This window comes from Phoenix dactylifera, unplaced genomic scaffold (assembly GCF_009389715.1).
Source record: "Phoenix dactylifera cultivar Barhee BC4 unplaced genomic scaffold, palm_55x_up_171113_PBpolish2nd_filt_p 000121F, whole genome shotgun sequence".
In the NCBI taxonomy this organism is placed as follows: domain Eukaryota; kingdom Viridiplantae; phylum Streptophyta; class Magnoliopsida; order Arecales; family Arecaceae; genus Phoenix; species Phoenix dactylifera.
Window position 1 is genome coordinate 843355 of NW_024067689.1, and position 20961 is coordinate 864315.

The following is a 20961-nucleotide window of genomic DNA, read 5'->3' on the forward strand; positions in this document are numbered from 1 at the left end:
ACACCTCGGAGGCGCTCGACCGAAGAGCGCCGACCAGAGAGGCGCCCGGCCGAAGAGCGCCGACCAGAGAGGCGCCCGGCCGAAGAGCGCCGACCAGAGAGGCGCCCGACCGAAGAGCGCCGACCAGAGAAGCGCTCGACCGAGGAGCGCCGACCAGAGAGGCGCTCGATTAGAAAGCGCCGACCAGGAGCAACCCCGCCACAGGACATTCCGCTAAGTGACCTGCTCGGCTCAGTAACCTGCTCGGCTCAGCACCTCTGCTGAGCCCATGCCTTAGCCAAATACTCAATCTCCGCCTAATCCTTCAACAGGTCTAACAATCAAGCACACGACTCCACTACAATCTGCCGCCATCAAAGCACGGGATCTCCACAGGAACTCGGAATGACCTGCCATAAATGCATAAGACCCCCTCGGGCCTCCGATGCACTCAGTCATTAAATGAACACGGCCCAAGACGATCTCCGGATCACTGAGCCATCAAAGCATATGGCTCACCCTGACCGCCGGTTCATTCAAATTAATGCATTTACCATCTACGGATCCCAGGCCTACCACGACCGGCGGTTCAACCACCTTAACGGGCCTGGCCGACCGTGACAGCTCCCTGACTCCGGCCTGATCCGGCCTTATTCTCCCCAACGCCATTAATGAGCGCGATCGTGCCCAATTATTGCAAAAGGAGACAAACTCCCTTGTCACCTCCCAGGTAATACTATATCCCTCTATAAAAGGAGGACATTCAAAGAGAGAAGGGGAGGAGGGGGGATAGATACAAAAAAGACACGGAGAAAAAAGGAAGGAGGTTCTCTTCCTTTACTCCCCCACATATTAGCCCCCTCTGACTTAAGCTTCGGAGGGCCGGCGCCGGAAAACCCGGCCACCGGCTTTTTGCAGAATCCTCCGGGAGGACGCCGCCCGTCGACGCACTGCCGTCCACCGCCCCAGGCAAGCGGAGCTCCTCCCTTCTCGCTTCGCGGCAGCCCCCGGGTCCAATTTCCAGCAACAGATACTAAACACAATATTTGCGGGGTCACCTTAGAACAAGAAATTCGTCGCCTATCCATGTACCGCGAACAAAAATCATATGGGAGGGATGTTAGAATAATTTCAAAATATGGACTTACACTGATTGCGTATTTTTGTTTTATAAAACGGATTAGACGTATGGCTTAAAATGATACTATCGTTAAGCCCAATATGATGTGTGATTATTTTGTTTTAATATGTCTTCCGCATATATATCTCTCAAATTTGAATACGGTATTATTGTGATTCTAAATTTTAGTATGTTATTTATTATTTTTATAATTAACAATTGGTATCAGAGTCTCCATGCTAGAATTAGAATCCTTCGTATATAATTATTATTTTATCTAAATTTATGGATTAATTTTATGCACCGGTGAATGAAACTTCTGCGGAAATCTACATGACTTTTCCCCGATAATCAAATATCAGATTTAATTTAAATTTAAATTTGCCAGAACATGATTGTATATTATTTTCGGATTAAAAAAAAAAAAAAAAAAAAAAAAAAAAAAAAAAAAAAAAAAAAAAAAACCCTCCCTGTTTCCTTCTCCCGCAGACTTCATCTTCCTCCCTACTTCATCTGCTTCCATCTTCCCGTTTCAAATCCCTTATAGATCTAAACATGGAGGATGATGAAACAAAAAAAAAAAAAGACAAGAGGAGAAGAGCCCTCTGCTTTTTTTTTTTCCTCTCCCGCAGAGGCCTTGCCTCCCCTTCTCTTGCGGCCGGGAACCGCCGTCCCGCGGCTGGGGGGGTTGCTTCCGGCCGCCGCACGGCCGCCGCGCGCCTCCTGGCGCCGCGGCGGGCCTGAGGACGTCACCGGCCACTCGCAGTGGCCGGCATGGTGTCGACCACAGGTTGTTTTTTTTTTTTTAAAAAAAAAAAAAGGGAGGAGGGCCTTCCTCTCCGCTGGCCGACGCCTCTGTGCCGTGCGACGGCCGGCGGAAGGAGGCTCGCCCGCCACCACCGCGGGCGGACGGCCGCCCCACGGCGCCACAGCAGGCGGACGCCGCCGCCGCTGCGGGCCGGGGCGTTTCCCGAGCCACACCACGGCCGGCCGTGGGGCGTCGCGGCGGCCCGGGGAGCGTCGCCGGCCACTCGCAGTGGCCGGCGTGGGTGGCGGCCATGGGTGGCAGCCGCGGGCTGCCACCATGAGGCAGCCACGGGTTGCTTCCATCCCAAATAATAATAAAAAAAAAACAGGGGAGGCGGCGGTTAGAGGAAGAAGATAGAGAAAATGAAAATGATAATAAAAGAAAAACAAATAGGTTTAGGGTTTTTTTCCCTTTTGATTGGGCTTGGCCTACTAAGCCTAACCTGAATAGGTCCATAATTGCATTTTGGGCCTTTTATTTAATCAGCCCATGTTTATTTCATTTTGCGTTTTAATAGACCAGAATGGGTTTTGGGCCTGGGGCTAAAAATTAGTAACCCATTTAATTATTATTTAAATACTGAATAATTTGAATTAGGCCCTCATGCATATTAATTATTAAAATATTAAATTTTGGACATATCTTGCTGCCATATATGCCTTTTGTAATTAACATCTTTGTTTAATCAATCATATGTATTTTTGATTATGTTTGAAGCATGTTTAATGATTATATTTTGTCACATAAACTATTATTTTTGTGATTGAAATTTGTTGGGCATAAAGACTATCCTTATTTTTCCATTAAGAGAATATTTTGAAATTGAAGTGGGTGGTAGTCACCAAAGTGGCACACACACTGATATTTATCTGATTTTCTCAAAAAAAAAAGGTAGGATTGCATTTTGCCAAATCATTGAATGCAATATCTTGTCCGAAGGTGTTATTGTGTATAATGATTTGGAAAAATGACATGAAGTGATTAATGGGATTGCATTAGCCTAGAATCATTCTTCTGCCCAAAGGTGATGGTGTTTCGAAAGCTGATGTAATTTTGTTAATTAGCTTCATGATATGTTTTAAGAGTACCTTATAGCGTGTTGTATTGTTAGCCCAAAAGCGACTCTACAATGATGCACCGAGGCTCTTACCGTAATTAAACTTATATGTTTTTCAAGTTGATTACGGACTATCTAATTAATAACCCAAGTTGATTAGATAGATAGGTTATCATCCATTGATTGCATGCATCACTTTTGGATGATATTAAATAAAATATGTTGTTTCCGCAGTTTTGAATGCCTCTTCCCTATCAAGCCAATTGTCTACCGTTGAAACCTTGACTGGAAATAATTATGTGAGATGGAAACGAGACATAGAAATAGCACTGGGTCTCTTGGGTTTAAATTTTGCTTTGTAGGAGCAGCCTTCAAAACCAACAGATAAGAGCACTATCGAATACAAAGCTGAGTATGTCAAATAGGAAAGAGCTAACAGGCTATGTTTGAAGATTATCAAGCGTTCCATATCTGATTCCATTATGGGTGCTATACCGGACCACGACAATGCTAAAAAAAATTTGGATGCTATAGGACAGCGATTTGTTGAATCCGATAAGGCTGAGACTGGGGACCTAATGAATAAATTTATGAATATGAAATATGATGGTGTTTGTGGGGTTAGGGAGTACATCATGAATATTGCTGCACATAAATTCTAAATTGGAAGCCCTCAAAGTTCCCATTGTAGAGTCTTTTCTTATCTATCATATTCTTAATAGCCTTCCTAACCAGTTTAATCAGCTTAAAGTTGCTTATAATGCCCAGCGTGACAAATGGGATTTGAATGATTTGATTGCTGTGTGTGCCCAAGAGGAGTATAGAATACGTCGTGAGACTGTTGAAACTGTGCAACTGACCCATCAGCCTTCTCAGAATAAGAGGTCTTCTCATAATCGTAAGGGCAAGTTCCATAAGGGCAACAAACCTCACTACAATCAGCAGAACAAAGGGTCTGGGGGCAGACTTCTGGTGGTCCTAAAGGAATTATAAAGAAGAATGACAAATGTAAATTCTGCAAAAAGAAGGGTCATTGGCAGAAGGATTGCTTTAAGTTTAAGGCTTGGTTGGAGAAGAAGAAGACTTCATCAGGTATCTCCTTGGCTTTGGTTTGTTTTGAGTCTTATTTGGTAGATGTACCTTTAAATTCTTGGTGGATAGACTCTGGTGCAAGTATTCATATCACTAATTCCTTACAGGGATTAATAAGGAGACGGAGGCCAAGTGAGAATGAAGTGAACCTATGCGTTGGAAATGGAGTTCAAGTTAAAGTTGAGTTTATAGGAGCATTGAAGTTATCCTTGGAGTCTGGTTTTTCTCTTGTTTTGGAAAATATATTTTTTGTACCGACGATGAGACGGAATTTAATTTTTGTGTCAAAGCTTGATCAGTCTGGATTTTCTTTTAAATTTAGTAATGGAATGATTGAACTATTTTATGACTCTAGTATGGTTGGACATGGTATTTTGTGTGATGGTTTGTACAAATTGAATTTGGCTTCAGTTGATGAAGTCTCTTGTGTTACTAAAGTTAGAAAGAAAAGGGCTTTAATTCGTGAATCATCCTCTATATTATGGCATAAGCGTTTAGGGCACATTTTAAGAGAGCGAATGGAGAGATTGATGAAAGTTGAGATTCTACCCTCTCTGAATTTTTCGGATTTTGGCACTTGCATAGATTGCATAAGGGGAAAGCTAACTAAAACTACAAGAAAGGGATCCACTAGAAGCGATGGTCTTTTGGATCTAATTCACACCGATATTAGTGGACCGTTACCTTCTACTATATGTGGGAACAAATATTTCATAACCTTCATTGATGATTTCTCGCGTTATGGTTATGTTTACTTAATTAATGATAAATCCCTTGCTCTTGAAAAATTCAAGATATTTAAAATGGAAGTTGAAAAACAATGTGGGAAAAGTATTAAAGTTGTGAGATCTGACCGTGGTGGTGAATACTATGGTAAGTATGACGAGTCTGGTCAGAACATGGGTGATTTTGCAAGATTTTTACAACAAAGTGGGATAGTCCCTCAATACACAATGCCAGGAACACCTGAGCAAAATGGTGTTTCTGAAAGGCGTAATCGAACTCTAAAGAATATGGTCAGGAGTATGATGAGTAGAACAAATTTGCCAGAATTCTTATGGGGTGAAGCATTGAAATCTGCCATGTACATTCTGAACAGGGTTCCTAGTAAAGCTGTTGAGAAAACTCCTTTTGAATTGTGGACAGGTCGTAAACCCAGTTTAGCCCATTTTAGAGTTTGGGGCTGCCCAGCTGAGGTTAGGATTTATAATCCTACCGGAAAGAAATTAGACCCCAAATCTACACCAGAATTTATAGATCAAAGGGCTATAAGTTCTATTGTCCTAATCGTGGTACTAGAATTATTGAGTCCATTATGGCGAAATTTTTGAAAAATGATATTGGTAATAGTGAGAGTTCTGTGTTAAAGAAAACTTTTGCTGTACCGGATCAAGTTGTGGTTCTAATTTCCATTGTACAAGAAAGAGTTATTTCTCAGCCGAATGCAACGATTAATGAAAGACTTGGGCATCAAGAAGAGCATCACATTCCTTCTCCAACTATAGTTGAGTCATTTTCTGAACTACAGGTTAGGAGATCACAAAGGGAAAGAAGGTCAGCCTTGCCTAATGACTATATTATCTATTTACTAGAGAGTGATTTTAATATTGAGCGTAACATTGATCCCGTCCCTTATAAAAGAAGCATTAACAAGACTTGACTCGGATAAAGAACTGAATGCCATGGAAAATGAAATGTTTTCTATGAAGAGAAATAGAGTTTGGGAACTTGTTGAACTTCCACCACATGTTAAGGCCATAGGTTGCAAATAGGTTTACAAATTCAAGTAAGACTCAAAAGGGAATATTGAAGCACAAAAAGCTAGATTGGTTGTAGGGTTCACTCGTCGAGAGGGCATCGACTATAATGAGATTTTTTCACTGGTTTCATCTAAGGATTCCTTTAGAATTATCATAGCACTTGTAGCACACTATAATTTGGAGCTTCATCAAATTGATGTTAAGACAGCGTTTTTAAATGGATATCTCTGTGAAGAAGTTTATATGAGGCAACCTAAAGGTTTTGTCATAGAGAAAAAAAAAATTTGGTGTGTAAGTTGAACAAATCCATACATGGGCTCAAGCAAACATCTCGATAATGGTTTTTGAAATTTGATGAAGTTGTGCTTCTCTTGGTTTTGTTGAAAATACAGTGGACCAATGCATTTATCTCAAGATCAGTGGGAGAAAATTTATTTTTCTTATTTTGTATGTGGATGATATTTTACTTGCCAGCAGTCACCTAAGGTTACTTCATGAGTCAAAGAAAATGTTATCTGCTAATTTTGAAATGAAAGATCTTGGAGAAGCTTATTTTGTTCTTGGAATTGAGATACAGCGTGATAAAGATCGTGGCTTGTTGGGACTTTCACAGAAGACATACATACGACGCATCCTAGAGAGGTTCAATATGCAAAACTGTGCACCCGGTGATAAACCTATTGTAGAAGGGGATAAGTTTAGCAAAACCCAGTGTCCAAGGAATGAACTTGAAAGAAAATCTTTGAAGAACATACCGTATACAAATGCTGTAGGGAGCCTGATGTATGCTCAAGTTTGCACTAGACCAGACATAGCCTATGCAATGAGTGTCCTTAGTAGATTTCAATCGAATTCAGGACAAGAGCATTGGAAAGCAGCTAAGAAAGTTATGAGATATTTGAAAAAGACTGAAGGTTATATGCTTACCTTTCAGCGTACAGATCATCTTGAGGTGGTAGGCTACTTAGATTCTGATTTTGCAGGATGTCAAGATGATCTGAAGTCAACTTCAGGTTATGTTTTTATGATGGTTGGTGGTGCTATTTCTTGAAAAAGTATTAAGCAAACTCTAGTGGCTTCCTCTACTATGCAGGATGAATTTGTAGCATGTTATGGAGCTACGGTCCAAGCCATTTGGTTAAAGAATTTTATTTCGGGATTGAAAGTTGTTGATTCCATCTCGAGACCAATTACCATCTACTGTGATAATAATGCAGCCGGTGTTCTTTTCAAAGAATAACAAAAGTTCTGGTTGCTCTAAGCATATAGACATCAAGTACTTGGTGGTCAGAGATAAAGTTAAAGAAGGACAGACAAAAATAGAGCATGTAAATACAGAGGCACTGATTGCTGACCCATTGACTAAGGAACTCGCAACGAAAGTCTTTAAGATACATATTGCTAATATGGGCATTGTGGAAACCCTTGATGTTTTTGGTTAGTGGAAGTTATTTATGTAAAAGAACTATATTTTGGCTTGATCCCCTTTACAGGGGATGTAGGCAACCCATATGCTTCGAGTACAACCTCTTTCAATAATAATAATATTTATCTTCCTATTTATAATTTTGTATTTTGTGCACAGAAATTATAATTATGTTTGAGCATGCATTTCACATATGTCTTTTATTATGATATCATTTTGATCTCAAGATATAATGCATAAAGACATGATGTGAGTCTCTTTTGAGACATGTGGCTTTTTTGGAAGTATTTATGAGGACCGATATGAATTAGCACACCTTTGATCACATTTTGGTGCTAAGTTCATACTACATACTACCACATTGGTTGGAGGATGGGGATCCATGTCGATAAGGATGTTGGCATTTGTAGCTATGGAGTGGTCTTACATCGATTAAATGGTGTAACAACTTCCATGTTTAATGTTGATATTCTTGTTGGACCGGATCATGTATCCAGGGTGATTATCATTTGAGCTATATGTGTGGCCACTTTTGTAGTCTAACCCGAGAGTCGTTTTCAAAACAAAGTTTTTAAATTAATATGACAATCCGTGTTCGCCCAAGTGGGAGAATGTTAGAATAATTTCAAAATATGAGCTTACACTGATTGCGTATTTTTGTTTTATAAAATGGGTTAGACGTATGTTGACCCCCTAATGGATTTTGATGAATACAAAACACTAGAGTATAATTCCATTTATCTTAACAATTTAATTGAGAATTTCAGGTGATTAATTAATAATATTGTTAAGAAATATCTAGGCAAGTTCCCATAATTTTTAAGGATTTATTGAAGAATTTTTTAGTTGAAGAAAATAGATCAGGGACAGCCGAGACGTCTTCGGGTTGTCTCAGAGACGTCTCTGGCACAAACAGGAAGAACTGGCACGTCTGGAGACGTCCCCGGCACCTGGCGAGGCGTCTCGCAGGGTCGGAGTCGACTCTCTCAGAGGCGGCAGAAAGGCCGATTTCAAGGGATGCGCGCGAGTCGTCTCCACAGGACGCGGAGTCGTCCCCGCGAGTAAAAAGCAGACTTCTGGAGTCGTCCCCGAGGTAGCGGAGTCGACTCTCTCAGGGTATTCCAGAGGATGTCTTTTTCGATGATAAGGCAGCGGAGACGTCCCCTGAAAAAGCGGAGTCGACTCTCTCAGAGAATTCCAGAGGACTTGTTTTTCGAAGATAAAACAGCGGAGTCGTCTCCGAGGCAGCGGAGTCGTCCCCATGCAAAAAGTGCAAACATCCCGAGACGTCTCCGTAAAGTGCCGAGGCGACCCTCTCAGAAAAACAGAAAAACAAGCATTCAAACGGTTCATCATCAGAGTCGTCCTCGTAAAGCGCCGAGTCGACCCCAAACAACGTCAAAAGAAAAATTTTACAGCCGAGACGTCTCGCGTTGAAGCGGAGACGTCTCCGGAGCGCCTGGGACGCGACTGACACCTTTTTGCAGGTTTGTTTGAATTTCAAACGTTTCTTTCTTTGTGTCTAACGGCTATATTTGCTTTTTGGGCTATAAAAGGGAGCTCTTAAGTGCCTTCCAAAAAAACTTCTCACCAACCTAACATAAGATCATTCAAGAGAGAAGAAAGAAAAAGAGGTTCAAGGGAGTTAGTGCATTCAAGTGAAGAAATCAAGTGCCTTCAAGCTTTCCAACTGATTTCGTGCTCAACTACTCTCTCCCGCTCGGCATTCAAAGCTCACATTCAAGCCAACGCAATCCACATCGGAAGAACCACCACTTCCCACGCTTCCAACGGCTAAAAGGGTTCTTCCGGGTTTTATTATTTCTCACTGTTTTATTTGCTTCTTAAGAGCTTTTGAATCCTTGTAAAACTTTTCATTATTGTGCTTGTTCCAGTCAAGGGACTTGGAACAAGGGAAAGGCGTCCCAAGCCTAGGTGAAATTGGGGGTGGTAGGGTTCGTTGTTAGCCCGGTGTAAAACAACGAGTTGGGTAGTGCACTCGCAAAACTACCGGACTGTAATCTTGGATTATAGTGGAAATTCCCAAAGGTGCTTTGGGGAGTGGATGTAGGAGCAGTGGAAGCTCCGAACCACTATAAAACCTTGTGTTTGCGATTGTCTGTTTTCATACCTCTATTTTTACTTTAGCTCATACATTTGTGTGTTTTATTTTTAATTGGACAAAAAGTTTTAAAACACCCAATTCACCCCCCTCTTGGGTGACCATCTCTGGGCAACAAGTGGTATCAGAGCAGGTGCTCTGTGTATTTCTTGAAGACCTAACCGTCTTGGCCAAAGATCTAGATGGCAACACCCTTCAACAATATTCCTGCTGAGGGGCAGGCAACCAATAGACCTCCACTCTTCAATGGGACAAATTATACCTATTGGAAGACTAGAATGAGGATCTTTATTCAAGCACAAGATTATGCCTTGTGGAGGGTCATAATCAAGGGACCACACGAACCATCTCACATGGTTAATGGCATTCAAATTCCCAAACCTGAGGAGGATTGGGATGAGAATGATAACAGGATGGTTCAACTCAATGCTAGAGCCATGAACTCATTATTTTGTGCTCTAGATGTGAATGAATTTAATCAAGTCTCCACATGTAGTTCCGCTAAGGAAATATGGGATAGGCTTGAAGTTACCCACGAGGGTACAAATCAAGTCAAAGAATCTAAAGTGAACATTCTAGTTCACAAGTATGAGTTATTTAAGATGGAACCCAACGAAACCATCTCATGCATGTTCACACGCTTCACCGATATAATAAATGGTCTAAAGAATTTGGGCAAATCCTACACTAACCCAGAACTTGTGAGTAAAATTCTCAGGTCCTTGCCAAAAGCATGGGAAGCGAAGGTCACGGCAATCGTGGAAGCTAAAGACCTCAACACATTGGGACTTGAACAACTATTGGGCTCATTGATGACGCATGAGCTCACAATGAAGCAACATGAAGAAGAGTTGCCAAAGAAGAAGACAATCGCACAAGGCTACTTCGAGTGTGTGTGAAGAAGAAAGTAGTGAGAGTGAAGAAGAAAGCGAAGATGAGGACTTGGGTTTAATAGTAAGGAAATTTAAGAAATTCATGAGAAGAAAGAAACCCTTCCCAAGAAAGAAGTTTGGAGGGAGAAATGATTGGGAAAAGGAAAAAGAAAAGGAAAGAGACCCAATCATTTGTTATGATTGCAAGAGACCGGGACACATCCGTTCCGAATGCCCTCAACAGAAGAAGCATTTTGGAAAGAAGAAGAAGAAGGCATTGAAAGCAACATGGGATGATAGTGACACATCATCCTCCGAGGAAGAGAAGGAAGAGACCGCCAATTTGTGCTTCATGGCATTCGAAGACGATGAGGTAAGTCATAGCTCAACTACAAATTTTACTTTAGAAGAATTATATGAAGCTTTTCAAGAACTCATGAGTGATTGTAGTATGTTAGGAGCAAAGAATAAAGAATTAAAAGCCTCCAATCAAAAACTAAAGGATGATATTGAAAACCTATTGATTGAGAAGGAGAGCTTCAAAAATGTTAATACCATTGACCTAGAAAATAAAAATTCAAAACTTAGCATTGAAAATGAAATGGCAAAAACACAAATTAAGGAATTAAATCTAAAAGTTAAATTCCTACTCAATAGTAATACCTTACTTGCGCAAAATGTTGAACTCCTTAAAAAGGATAAGGAAGAATTAGTTAAAGAAAATGTGGATCTCAAGAATGAGGTACATAAGTACAAACCAATTGTTGAAAAATTTACACATAGCTCTGAAAAGTTAAATCTTATTCTATCCAATCAAAGAGCTGTTTTTAATAAAGCCGGTCTAGGATATAAAACTAGCAAACAACAAAAGTATCTAAAGAATTTTTTTGTGAAAGCAAAAGATGTCAAATCTGAAAAACCTACATGCTTTCATTATGGAAAAAGTGGACATAAAGCCTACTCTTGCATTCAAAGAAAGATTCAAACTAACAAGAGTACATTTGTAAGAGGTAAAAACATAACTAAAGTGTGGGTGCCTAAGGGAACCAACTATACTAACCAAGAAAGACCCAAGAAGACTTGGGTACCTAAGAGCATCATTTGATTATTTTGCAGGTATGCCTTGCAGCCGGAAATAGAAAGAGAATGTGGTATCTTGATAGTGGTTGCTCAAGGCATATGACCGGTGACAAGAGTCTCTTCGTCACCTTGAAATCAAAAGAAGGAGGAGTAGTCACATTTGGAGATAATGCTAAAGGTCAAATCGTTGGTGTTGGTAAAATCTCCATATCACCCTCCTCTTTTATTGACAATGTATTGTTAGTTAATGGACTAAAACATAATTTATTAAGTATAAGTCAATTTTGTGACAAGGGCTTTAAAGTGTCATTTGAATCATCACTATGCATAATTAGTAGTCCAATTGACAATGAGATCATACTCACAGGACATAGGCATGGAAATGTTTACATGGTAGATCTTGATGATCTTAGCATGAAGGATGGCCAATGTCTTGTAGCCATGGATCCCAAAGTTAATGAGACTAGTTGGTTATGGCATCGTAGGTTAGGGCATGCTAGCATGGATTTAATCTCTAAATTAATTACAAAAGATCTAGTCAAAGGACTACCAAAAATAGACTTTGAAAAGAACAAAATTTGTGCTGCATGTCAATTAGGGAAACAAACAAGAAGTTCTTTCAAGTCTAAGAACATAGTCTCAACATCAAAACCCTTAGAACTAATTCACATGGATTTGTTTGGACCCACTAGAACTGCTAGTCTAGGGGGTAAGAAATTTGGTCTTGTAATTGTTGATGATTTTTCACGTTTTACATGGGTTTCATTTCTTGCACATAAAGATGAGTCCTTTTCCGCTTTTATCAAGTTTCATAATAGGGTTTCGAATGAACTCAATCTTAAACTAAAAGCAATTAGGAGTGATCATGGTACCGAGTTTGAAAATCAACACTTTGAAAAATTTTGTGACGAAAATGGTATCAATCACAATTTCTCGGCCCCTAAGACACCCCAACAAAATGGGGTGGTAGAAAGGAAGAATCGCACACTAGCAGATATGGCTCGTACCATGTTGTGCGAATCGGATCTACCAAAATATTTTTGGGCTGAAGCGATAAATACTGCATGTCACATTTTAAACCGTGCATTAGTCAGATCTATCTTAAAGAAAACACCTTATGAGTTGCTGAATAATAAGAAGCCAAATATATGTTACTTTCATGATTTCGGTTGTCGGTGTTTTATGTTAAACAATGGAAAGGACAATCTAAGTAAATTTAGTGCTAAGTCAGATGAGGGGATCTTCTTAGGTTATTCCTCATCTAGTAGAGCATACAGGGTCTTCAACAAGAGAACTCTCGTTGTTGAAGAATCCATTCATGTTGTTTTTGATGAAGCTAATGGAGATTCTTCTAGAAAAGAAGAAGATAGTGATGCAGGTATACTTGAAGACAGAATGAAGGAGTTCTCCATACAAGACAAACAACTTGAAGATGAAGTCAAGGAAGATACAATTCAGCAAGATGAAGAAGATCAACCTCAAGCAAGAAATCAAGATCTTCCGAAGGAATGGAGGTATGCACATGGTCATCCAAGGGATTTAATCCTTGGTGATCCCTCACAAGGGGTAAGGACAAGATCCTCTCTAAGAAATACTAGTAATTATCTTGCTTTCATTTCACAAATAGAGCCTAAGTCACTAGAGGAAGCCGAAAAGGATGAAAATTGGATAAATGCTATGCAAGAGGAATTAAATCAATTTGAAAGAAATCAAGTTTGGACTCTAATGAAAAGACCCCCTAATGTTTCAATCATAGGCACCAAGTGGGTGTATAGAAATAAACTAGATGAAGATGGAATAGTTATAAGAAACAAAGCTAGACTAGTTGCCAAAGGCTATAATCAGGAGGAAGGAATAGATTTTGATGAAACTTTTGCTCCTGTTGCTAGGTTAAAGGCTATTAGGCTACTTTTGGCATATGCTTGCTTCATGGATTTTAAACTCTATCAAATGGATGTAAAAAGTGCATTTTTAAATGGTTATATAATGGAGGAAGTTTATGTAGGACAACCTCCAGGTTTTGAAAACCACTTACATCCAGATTATGTTTATAAATTACATAAAGCATTGTATGGACTGAAGCAAGCCCCTAGGGCATGGTATGAAAGATTAAGTAATTTCCTAATTGAAAATAAATTTAAGAGAGGAAATGTAGACAAAACCCTCTTCATTAAAAAAAAAGGAAATGACTTATTACTTGTACAAATTTATGTGGATGATATAATTTTTGGTGCTACTAATGATAGTCTTTGTCAAGAGTTTGCCAAGCTTATGCAGGGAGAATTTGAAATGAGCATGATGGGTGAGCTCAACTTCTTCCTTGGGCTACAAATAAAACAATCAGAGGAAGGCATCTTCATCAGTCAGTCCAAATATATCAAGAAAATGTTAGAAAAATTCAAGATGAAGGATGCAAAGGAAATCAGCACACCCATGGGCTCAAGTTGCAAGCTTGACAAAGATGAAAAAGGTAAAGTATAGACTGCAAATTGTACAGAGGTATGATAGGCTCTTTACTTTACCTTACTGCTAGTAGACCAGACATATTATTCAGTGTTTGTATGTGTGCTAGATACCAAGCATGTCCTAAGGAATCACACTTGCAAGCTGTTAAAAGAATTTTTAGATATCTAGTAGGGACATCTAATGTAGGCTTATGGTATTCTAAACAATCTGACATAAATTTAATTGCTTATTCCGATGCTGATTTTGCCGGGTGCAAACTCGACAGAAAAAGCACAAGTGGCACATGTCAATTCTTGGGTGCTAGTTTGGTTTCTTGGTTTAGCAAGAAACAGAATTCAGTTGCCTTGTCCACAGCTGAGGCTGAGTACATTGCAGCTGGAAGCTGTTGTGCCCAAGTTCTATGGATTAAGCAACAACTTGAAGATTTCGGTATCAAAATGGACAATATACCAATTAGATGTGATAATACAAGCGCAATTAATTTAACAAAAAATCCTGTCCAACACTCAAAATCAAAACATATAGAGATTAGGCATCACTTTATTAGGGATCATGTGCTGAAAAATGATGTGATGATTGAGTATTATGTACTGAAAATCAATTGGCCGATATCTTTACAAAGTCCCTTTGTAAAGATAGGTTCAACTATTTAAGGAATGCTTTGAGCTTGTATGATCCTAGCAAATAAATTGAACTTGTATTGCAATGCTTTGCTACTCAAACTAATAATCCATCTCAAAGTCACAAATAGCAAACCTAGTATCTATTAAGTGAAAGCATGAATCTATCTAAGTTAAATGACGAACTGTTTGACTTTCCGGAGGATGGTTACCCTCCCTTGGACTCTTCATGGAGATATTTTCAGAGCCTATTTCATAGGTATTCGAAATTTGGTCAAACATTCCTCATTTCAATATTAATAATTCAAAAAATTATTATCAAACTTTTATAGGGTATATTATTAAAGGGAAGGATCACAAACAAACTCACTCTATATTCACCAAAAGAAATCATGTTGATTAGTGTGGTTAAATAAAATAAATTGGGAAAAGATAGAATTCAGTCTGAAATTTTTCAGTGCCGGAGACGTCTCTGGCAAATCGGAGAGACGTCCCCCCGGCGAGACGTCTCGCGTTAGTCGCGGAGACGTCTCGGGGACCGAACGAGGGTTTTTAAAATAGGTCGAAACAGCTCGAGCCGACCCGAGCTATCTCTTTCGTCCCCAACAAAATACAAAACCCTAGCCTCCATTTTTCTCTCCACCTCAAACCGAACCAAAACTCCCCATTTCCCTAGGATTTCCGAGCCATGGCACCTAAAAGAGCTAGGAAAACAAGTGGGAGGCGTCCTAGGGTAGCGACCGATGCCGAGGAACGGAGGGAAGAACCTTCTGCACCGTCTCCTCCGGTTGCTCCGCCAACCACGACCATTTCCTATGCGAATCGCACAGTAACCATGGGTAGGTTTATAGATTTCCATTTTTTAGAGAGTGAGGGGTTCTCTATTGGAGAGAGACTCCGTGCCCAAGGTTGGGAATATCTTTGTACTCTCAACACATCAACCTACCCCGGTCTAGTTAGAGAGATGTTTAGTAATATGGCCTTAGGGGACTCGGGGTACACTGCCTATGTCCGAGGGACATTGATAGAGATCAATGAGGATACCCTATCTAGTGTATTACAAATCCCTAAAGACGGTGAGGCTCCGACCTCACATCTCCAAAGGGAAATAGCCCTAAACCTAGTTTTAGGACGAGAGGACTGCGGCCCTCTTGATGTGGTTAACTCACAAGACCTAAATGCCGAGATGAGACTACTTTTGAGTATTGTCAACCGGGTCTTGTTTCCAAAAACCGGTCGCTTCGATTTTGTTTCGGAGCGAGATTTAGTCATCATGCACCACATCCTACTAGGGATTTCCCTAAATCTCCCTAGACTTATGCTGAACTACATTTCTATATGTCATAGGTATTCTAGGTTTAGCATACCCTATGGGATGATCTTTACCCTAGTATTCAAACATTTCAAGGTTCAAATTTCAGAAAATGAGCCTGCAAAACCCTTGAGAAACACCGACTACTATAATGAAAGCACAATGCGTAGAATGGAGTTTCACAAGGTAGATGGGTCTTGGGTCAAGGTACCAAAAAGAAAATCTCAAACCTTAGAGCCCGAGATCCCACATCAGGAGCCTGACCACCACTCTCCTCCACATAGCCACATGGCCTTCCCTGATGTACCCTCCAGCTCAGCTGGACCTTCCACATCTGTGCCTCCTCCTCCAGTCAGTGGGCCCTTCTCCCTATCAGAAGAACAGATGCGCACTTTAGCATCTGTAATATGCCAGCAGATGAGGGAGGAGATGAGATCGATGATTTCTGCTGAGTTGGCCCCCATCAAAACCTCACATGAAGGGCTTCTACAAGAGTTGAAGGAAATTAGAGCTCAGATAGAAGCTACAGCGACAGAACTAGTTCATGTGAGTGCCACCCAATCCTTCAGATCAATTGAGCTACAGGATGACTTGAAGAGCATATCAAAAAGCCTTCAAGAATTGACAAGCCCTGGAGGCAATGTGGGCACTGTGGTTGCCCAACTTAGAGGAAGAATTGAAAGGGCAAGCATTGAATTTGAAGCACTAGTGGCAGCCTTCCATCCGTCTCAGGGAGATCAGTTCAGAACACTGCTAGATTCAATTAATGCATTTATAGATGCAGCTGCTAGGGCTTATGAGCAACGTCGCCGATGAGGGACATTTTGTAGACATCTAGGGTTCATCTGTTTTTGTAAAACCCTAGGCTCATTTTGACACTTCTTTTGTATTAGGAATCAATACTTGTAATGATTTCCTCTTTTTTTAACCTTGTAATGCCTTCAAATGATTGCAATGACATATGAATGACATACAATTTCTCTTGAAATCTTGTGTTTGTTTCAAATCCTGTGGAATCAAACTTTGTGTATGTGATTCTGTGTTGTGCCATAAAAATCTCATAACATACCTTAAGTGTTCAAATTTGACACAATTTATCAATGCATATAAAACAGGGGGAGCACATCTTGTGATAACTATTTTAAACAAAAAGAGGAGTCTGAAATGAATTCCAAAACAAAGGGGGAGTGAAATGAATGCTAAATTCTTTAATAAAAATAACTTGAATATCCTTGAGTGGTTCATGGTAATATGCTGAATTCTACTAGGAATTGAGTTTTAAGTACCTAAGGATAATTTGTCCCCTTCATTGTTGATGACAAAAAGGGGGAGTAGAACCAATATGGATATTGGATATATTGGAATGCAAAATTTATGGAGTGTATTGAGTAGATATATATATATATATATATGGAGTATATGGAGTAGAACCTAAATATGGAATGCAAAATTTACACTCATACTTAAAAAATTGAATTAGAAAAAGATAAAATTGAAGAATATTGGCTTTAAGATAATTGCCCTTCTGGAAAAGAAAGGGGGAGTCAAAAAGAACTTAGCCTTCAATTGTCTTTAGCATCAATATTTCATTAATTTAAATTTTAACTTGATTCAAATTCAGTTGATATGCTAAAATTGCTTAAGAGCTATTAAGATCAATCTTATGCATAAGGATAGAACTGAAAGTTGACTATTTTGAATTATGCACACTGTATCTAGCTCAAATCAAAACATTATACTTGTACATCTGATCAAATACTGTGTATATGTTTAAATTTCGAATTTTGCATAAACTCAGTGTTTTGTCATCATCAAAAAGGGGGAGATTGTTGACCCCCTAATGGATTTTGATGAATACAAAACACTAGAGTATAATTCCATTTATCTTAACAATTTAATTGAGAATTTCAGGTGATTAATTAATAATATTGTTAAGAAATGTCTAGGCAAGTTCCCATAATTTTTAAGGATTTATTGAAGAATTTTTTAGTTGAAGAAAATAGATTAGGGACAGCCGAGACGTCTCCGGGTTGTCTCAGAGACGTCTCTGGCACAAACAGGAAGAACTGGCACGTCTGGAGACGTCCCCGGCACCTGGCGAGGCGTCTCGCAGGGTCGGAGTCGACTCTCTCAGAGGCGGAGTCGACTCTCTCAGAGGCGGCAGAAAGGCCGATTTCAAGGGATGCGCGCGAGTCGTCTCCACAGGACGCGGAGTCGTCCCCACGAGTAAAAAGCAGACTTCTGGAGTCGTCCCCGAGGTAGCGGAGTCGACTCTCTCAGGGTATTCCAGAGGATGTCTTTTTCGATGATAAGGCAGCGGAGACGTCCCCTGAAAAAGCGGAGTCGACTCTCTCAGAGAATTCCAGAGGACTTGTTTTTTGAAGATAAAACAGCGGAGTCGTCCCCGAGGCAGCGGAGTCGTCCCCATGCAAAAAGTGCAAACATCCCGAGACGTCCCCGTAAAGTGCCGAGGCGACCCTCTCAGAAAAACAGAAAAACAAGCATTCAAACGGTTCATCATCAGAGTTGTCCCCGTAAAGCGCCGAGTCGACCCCAAACAATGTCAAAAGAAAAATCTTACAGGCGAGACGTCTCGCGTTGAAGCGGAGACGTCTCCGGAGTGCCTGGGACGCGACTGACACCTTTTTGCAGGTTTGTTTGAATTTCAAACGTTTCTTTCTTTGTGTCTAACGGCTATATTTGCTTTTTGGGCTATAAAAGGGAGCTCTTAAGTGCCTTCCAAAAAAACTTCTCACCAACCTAACATAAGATCATTCAAGAGAGAAGAAAGAAAAAGAGGTTCAAGGGAGTTAGGGCATTCAAGTGAAGAAATCAAGTGCCTTCAAGCTTCCCAACTGATTTCGTGCTCAACTACTCTCTCCCGCTCGGCATTCAAAGCTCACATTCAAGCCAACGCAATCCACATCGGAAGAACCACCACTTCCCACGCTTCCAACGGCTAAAAGGGTTCTTCCGGGTTTTATTATTTCTCACTGTTTTATTTGCTTCTTAAGAGCTTTTGAATCCTTGTAAAACTTTTCATTATTGTGCTTGTTCCAGTCAAGGGACTTGGAACAAGGGAAAGACGTCCCAAGCCTAGGTGAAATTGGGGGTGGTAGGGTTCGTTGTTAGCCCGGTGTAAAACAACGAGTTGGGTAGTGCACTCGCAAAACTACCGGACTGTAATCTTGGATTATAGTGGAAATTCCCAAAGGTGCTTTGGGGAGTGGATGTAGGAGCAGTGGAAGCTCCGAACCACTATAAAACCTTGTGTTTGCGATTGTCTGTTTTCATACCTCTATTTTTACTTTAGCTCATACATTTGTGTGTTTTATTTTTAATTGGACAAAAAGTTTTAAAACACCCAATTCACCCCCCTCTTGGGTGACCATCTCTGGGCAACAACGTATGGCTCAGAATGATACTATGGTTAAGCCCAATATGATGTGTGATCATTTTGTTTTATGGACTTTAGTGCACCTTGGATGTATAGGATTAAGTCCTATTTATTGTGGTACTTTTGGTATGTAGGACAGAAAACCCAATTAGGATTTTGGAGCCTTTAATGGAAAGGCTTCTCTATGTTTCCTATATATAGGCTAAGTCTCCCTCTCCTCTCCATATGGTTGATAGCTTGCCCCATTGACGGCTACTTTTTATGAGGAGCAAGGAAGGAAAGATCCAGCCGCTATTATTTCAGATGATTGAAGATCGTATTCAATATGTCTTCCGCATGTATATCTCTCAAACTTGAATACAGTATTATTGTGATTCTAAATCTCAGCATGTTATTTATTATTTTTATAATTAACAAGGGACACTAGAGAGAGAAAGATGGGGCTTTCCCATCTAAAGCAACAACCTAAAAAGTTGGAGACTTCTCGTACTCATGGAGTCATCGGTCCTGTGGTTCAAAAAATATAAAATAAAACTGTGCACAGCATCCTCTTTCTTCCTTATTTCTATAATATATTTTTTACCGATAAACACTACATGGCCAGGTGATATGCATCAAGCAAATTAATCATTTAGTAAACCAATATACATCTTTAGGTAAATCGATACATAGTTTCTAGAACATGATGTCTACTAATGCACAGTACATGATCATGTGATACATACTTAGTAAATTAGTTATTTAGAAGCCAATGCATACCTTCAAGCAAATTGATACACAATTTTCAAAACATCATATTCACTATAATACATTATATAGTCAAGTGGTATATAGTCGTTGACTTCCTGATAGGGCTGTTAACGAGCCGAGCCAAGCCCGAGCCTCCGCAGGCTCGGCTCGGCTCGTTTCACAAATTTCCAGGCTTGGGCTCAGGCTCGCTTGGCACAGCCCGGCTCCGGCTTGAGCTCGTAAAGCTCGTTTGCCCGAGCCCGTCCCATCCCTATCCCCATCCCCGTCGGAGAGAAGAACAAGCAACCGAGCTCGGTTCGTCGTCATCCCCGTCGGAGAGAAGAACGAGCAGCCAAGCTTGGTTCGTCGTCGGAGAGAAGAATGAAGGAAAGAAAGAAAGAAAGAAAGAAAAGAAGAAGAAGAGAAGGAAGAAGGAAAGAAAGAAAGAAAAAAAGAGAGAGAAGAATGGACTCACCTTGTCGCGTGCGACGGCCGCCAGCTTCGGCCGCGAGCATCACCGGTACGGGCGTCAGCCGCGGGCACTGCCGAGGGTGCCGCGGGCACGGTCGTGGGCGCCGTCGGCTGTGGCTCGACCCTCCTGTGCGAGGGACTCCTTGGCTCCTCCCCTGATTCGCCGATGGAGGAGGGCTTCTTCTCCCGTACGTGGACTCATCGGCTCCTCCGCTGATTTGCCGATGGAGAAGGGCTTCTCCTTCCGTGCGTGGGACTCCTCGGCTCCTCTCCTGGTTCACCGGTGGAGGAGGGCTTCTCCTCCCCTCCTTTGTTGCAATGTCGCCGGTGGAGGTCTGGAGGAGTCAGTAAAGAGAGGAAAAGGGAGGGGGAGAAACGGAGAAGAAAGAGGGGGAGGGGCCTCGCTGAGTCGCTGGTGCTGGAATCTTCTTGAAAAACCGAGAAGATAAAAAAAAAAGGAGAAGGTGGAGGGAAGGGTTAACAGATTGGGTTCGGGTTAACGGGCTGAGTCTTAACCCGAACCAATCCAATTAGATTTAAAGAAATTAAATGGATTTGGATTAGCTCGGGTTGGGTCCGATTTAAATCCAACGGGGTTCAATCAGATTGGAATTTAAATTGATTAAGCCAATAAAAATTAATTTGGTTGA